Source organism: Arachis ipaensis, chromosome B06, assembly GCF_000816755.2.
Source record: "Arachis ipaensis cultivar K30076 chromosome B06, Araip1.1, whole genome shotgun sequence".
Taxonomy (NCBI): Eukaryota; Viridiplantae; Streptophyta; class Magnoliopsida; order Fabales; family Fabaceae; genus Arachis; species Arachis ipaensis.
Window position 1 is genome coordinate 110,724,939 of NC_029790.2, and position 5,093 is coordinate 110,730,031.

The following is a 5,093-nucleotide window of genomic DNA, read 5'->3' on the forward strand; positions in this document are numbered from 1 at the left end:
ATAATATCTTTTACTGATTTTATGAAGATAATATATATATATAATTAAAACTCTTAGGATTTAAAATCAGAAAATAAAAAAATAGCATACCAATCTTAAATCTTAAAGTTTAGGGTATATATTATAATCATTTTCTATAAAAAATAATATAAATTTAGACCAGTTTAAGATTTGATTCACTATTTTTCGGTCAAATGAATTTGTCTAGTCTAATTTTGACAAAAATAACACGATTTAATCGATTATATGTGTTAAATTTTAATTATTAAAAATATCTTTATAAAAAGACGTTTTTAGCGTCTTTATCTGATGGATTCACTCTTTTAAGAGAAGTAATATCTAACTATGTACTTTTCGAATTGAGATTTTTGATACAAATTTAATTCGACACCGTGTGGGGATTACAAAAATCAAACGAAACACTGATATTATAGCTAATACTCTCCACACATGCATCCCTAATCCCACCACTAATATTTGGAATAAGATCTTTTGCTTTCAAAAACCTTGGAATATGCGCTGCGGGCATAAGAGAGTGAAATCAGTAACATGAACTCTGTTGAGAAGGGAAAACAACAGTGATGACATTAACATTTATGTACTCAAAAAGCAACATCAGTGGTGGTGACACTTTCCTTCAGGATATAGGTACATGTCTGCTACTTTGCATTGTTGTTAGTAGTTGAAAATAACTTTTTCTTTTTTCCTTTTAATTATTTGTTTTTTTTTTGTCCAAAACTATATGTATTCTTCTATATTATAGATGATGCTGATCCAACATTGATTTTTAATATAAGATATTTCAATATTATTATATTAAACATCAAGTGTTTTCAACCCATATTTTGAGACAACTTACCAACGACAAAGGAGAGGACCTATATATTACTCTAAATAATATTATATATATTCACTTTTCTTTAAAAAAATATATCTTTTAGGCAATTAATTATTATTTACTTTGAAATGATAGAAATATAAAAATTACAATACCTTTCATTAAAACATGAAGCAAAAACGGCTTCAACCCTACTAGACAACAATTACATAAGAAATTATAACGATTTAGATAGAAAAATTAAAACACTAGCTAAGAGAAAATTGCAATATGACTCAAACTTCTTAATCTCAAAGCACAATTAATCTAAATATAAGTAAATTATACGTACATAATTAGCCACATCATGAGAAACAATCAGAAACAAAACGCAAACATTTGAAAAACTATCTATATATCTTGCAACATTATTTCATAAGTACCTACACCAACATACAGCACAAATTAAAAGACATGTCAAGACAATCACAAAAGCCAAATTTGAAAGAAACCAGCTCAATTACAATGGCCAAACATTTTATAAAAGATATTAACGTTACATTTTTTAACATATACAGATATAAATATAGAGTAAATAGACAAAAATACAAATAAAAAAGTTTGCAATGGATAAAAACACACATTAAAGATAATAAATATCAAAGTACAAATAAAAAATATGCCGTTAATATAAGGATATGATATTTACAAAATTTTAGTGTATACTTTTATTTATTAAAAATAGTTTTTGAGGTGTATTTTGATATTTAAAAATTCTGATATGCATTTTTGTCTATTTTCATTTTTTTTTATGTATTTTTATTTATTCACTCTAAATATATATCAGATAAAGAAAAAATGTGATTGATCACATATATGACTTTTCTTTTAAGGGTGAGTCCAAGGAGATCTCATCAAGGCATCAACACAACACACTTTTAATTTGGTAAGAATACGAAAAGAAATTGAGGCTTGTGGAGGCCCATATGTCCCTGCTAGCTTTCTTTCTTCTTGTGGTCCTACTCGTTATTTTCAGTGCTTAATAATTAATTCTTTCTCCCTTTTCTTTAACTTAAGTAATAGCAATACTACAGTAATGTTATAGGACTAGCATATTATTTTTAGGGCATAATTAACCAACAAATTTTCTAATATCAAAAGAAATTAAAGTTAAAATGCACTAGCAGAATGCTAATATAAATACAGTTCTAATCCTAAGGCTAAAAGAAAAATATAATTCTAACAAAAATACTTGTCAATATCAATAAAAATTGTTGTCTCAAACTTTTTTTGAATAGGGAAAGTATATTTTTTGTTTTTAAAGTTCGGTAAAAATTTTAAAAATATCTCTAAGTTTTATTTTGTTTAAATTTTGTTTCAAAAATTTTTTATTTGCATTAAATATATTTTCGATAGCTAAAATTTCAAAAACTTTAAGACTAATTCAATAATATTGTATGACAATTATGTTTGATTTGCTTATATTAAAGATTGTTTTTATATAATTGTTGTAAGGTTGATTTTAAATTTTTTAAAAAATTAACCGTCAGAAATATATTTGATACAAATCAAAAACTTTTAAAATAAAATTAAAATAAAATAAAAATTAAAAATATTTTTAAAACTTTTGTGAAATTTCACCGAAATAAAAGTATACTTTACCCTTCTTTAATTAATTTATTTTGCTCTGTAAAAGTATATTCTACTACCACTCTTTCATTCAGCCCTGAATTAGAAGAAGACAAGACCCATCCCCCTCCTTTTTCATTATTGTATTCTTATTATGACCTGTCTTTCATCTTCTTTTTCAACTCTTTATCTTTCTCTCTCTCTTTGATTTATTATTAATATTGTTAGTGGAGTAGAGAGTGATTGAGAACTTGAGTGCCTTGCAGCAGAGTGAGGAGTTCTTGAACCTTGAAAAAGCTAAGAGAAAGATAGATACGCACAAACAAGATGGAGCCAAAGAGATAGTGAAAAACAGTGTTACTCCTAATTAATAAATATGACTCCTTATCAAACCTACCTATATATAACACTACATGCTTCTAACTTCTAACTAAACTTCTATATATACACCCATATATATCCCATCTATAATATCATATATTTCTAACCCTTTCTCTAGTAAATTAAATCTTGCTCTTTTTTTTTCTCCTTAATTAGTGTGGATCGGAGATTTATTATTATTATTATTGTTCATGTTGAAGAAGGAAATTAAAGGAGGGTGTCTGGAATGAAGTTTGATCCGAAATCATTGTCTCTCTCATCTGAATCATATTCTTTTTCCTTTTTATTTTGCTTTTCCCTTACTAGCTTTGCTTGTTGCCAAAGATAGATAATAAAATTTCACATTTTTATATATACATACACATATCGAACAATAATAGATGAAAAGGGATAGTGGAAGGAAGCTAAGGAGAGTGGGTGTTTGGAATGAGGTTTGATCCAAGATATATATCTACAAATATATCATTTTTTTTTTAATTTGTATTATGATGATGAATAATTGATGCATGAGATTTATATGAATATGGATGGTGGGGGATTGATTATATTGATCTCGGACCAGGCTTCATTCCTCACACCTACCTTTCCTATATATAATGTTACAACCTACCAAAGAAGCAATCAACTTTCACCATCAACAACACAACCCAATCCAAAGGTACATATATAATCATCGTTTAATTTCTTCTTCCCCAAATTTTCTATCTATCAGATCTAGGTATATATCTAGATCTACAGATCTCTATGTTGTCGAAATTAAAATAATTCTTTTATAACACATGAAGATCTATTTTTCATTTTCAATTTATTTATGTTGATAACTAACTTGGGTTAGTCGATTGGTCAACTTACCTGTGTATTTAAGTAAGTGTCGAGACTTTAAATCCTACCTTATGTATGCTACAATCAATTGGCCAGATCCATGATAGATTGGTTTTTGATCTCTCGAATTAGAAAATACAATGGAAAAAAAATATGTTGATAGTTTAATTTGCCATTAATAATTATTCTTTAGTTTGGGAGAAAAAATAGGGTTTTATGTACTTTAATAAACAGCAATAATAAACAACTGTCCTCTAGTTCAGATTTCTGAACTTATAAGAGAAAAACCAACAGTACCAGCTCTCAAATATTATAGGTATAAAATCAAAGGCAGTTATTTTTAATACTTATTATAAAGCAATTCGTTATTGAAAATTGTTAGTGTGTCATTTTGATATGGATTAACCCCGTAGAGAACTTAAATCATATAAATCTAAGTCTTAGATTTACATTATTATATATAAAAGTTCTATCCAAGTCAGTCCGACCCGTTGAGTTTCTAGTTCTTGGCAAACCCTTAGTAACAATAATTTGGTTGAAGATGGATAAAAATTTCTGTTTATTTTGCATTATTTTCCCCACCCAATTATGGAAGCCGCCATGTTTGTCTCACATGCTGTCATATGGTACTTACTTTAACCTAAGAAACCCTAGCTACTATTGTAGCTTCGTATTCTTTCAGTACATGTGTACCCTCTCCCTTTTATACTTAGTAATATTTACAACAATAATTGTTATATAATAAACAACTCTACTTGATAATTATCATGTTTCTTGTATCAATCATACTATTTGTAAAAAGAAAAAATATTCATATAAAATATATATTTAAATAACTTAAATATCATATATGTTTATACATAAACTGGTGATAACTTTTTATTTGTAAATAACATTTTTGTTCTTCTATATATATTCTGGTTTTTATTTGAGTGGTTACAAACTATTAGCAGAAATTATAGAGCTTAATTTCAAAATGACGGTTACAATTTCTATGGATAAATGAAATGACAATTTAAAAGTAGTAGCTGTTGTTAGAGTTGTCTACCTACTGCATGCAGCTATTGATATAACATTATTTTTGTATTTGTCAACTATATTAGATGAAATGATATCATAAGATATTGACATATTGTTTTTGGGGTTGAATTTCATGTTCGCATATACATTGCTTTTCTGCCAATATTGACTACTGCAGGTACAGTATAATGTTAATTAAATTGATAAGGATGTATGTACCTTTTTTTAAGTCTTTGATTATGTTTTGAGAAATAATGTATGTAACAACCTTAGGGTTTGAACCCAAAATCACTAGAAGTTGATGACAACAAGAATGTGTTCATTGTATATATATGCATATATACAATACAGCCATATATATAGGTATTTGTTATTATTATTATTATTATTATTATTATTATTATTATTATTATTATTATTATTA

The 5,093-nt window shown here is 26.6% G+C and overlaps 1 long non-coding RNA gene across 1 annotated transcript in view; it reads left to right on the forward strand.

Annotated features, from left to right (window-relative positions):
* The window catches only part of LOC110263471, a 5,433-nt gene continuing 2,974 nt past the window's right edge, over positions 2,635-5,093 (forward strand). Inside the window, exon 1 of the long non-coding RNA XR_002349189.1 lies at positions 2,635-3,485. This is a non-coding gene — a long non-coding RNA (uncharacterized LOC110263471). The remainder of the gene's footprint in view (positions 3,486-5,093) is intronic.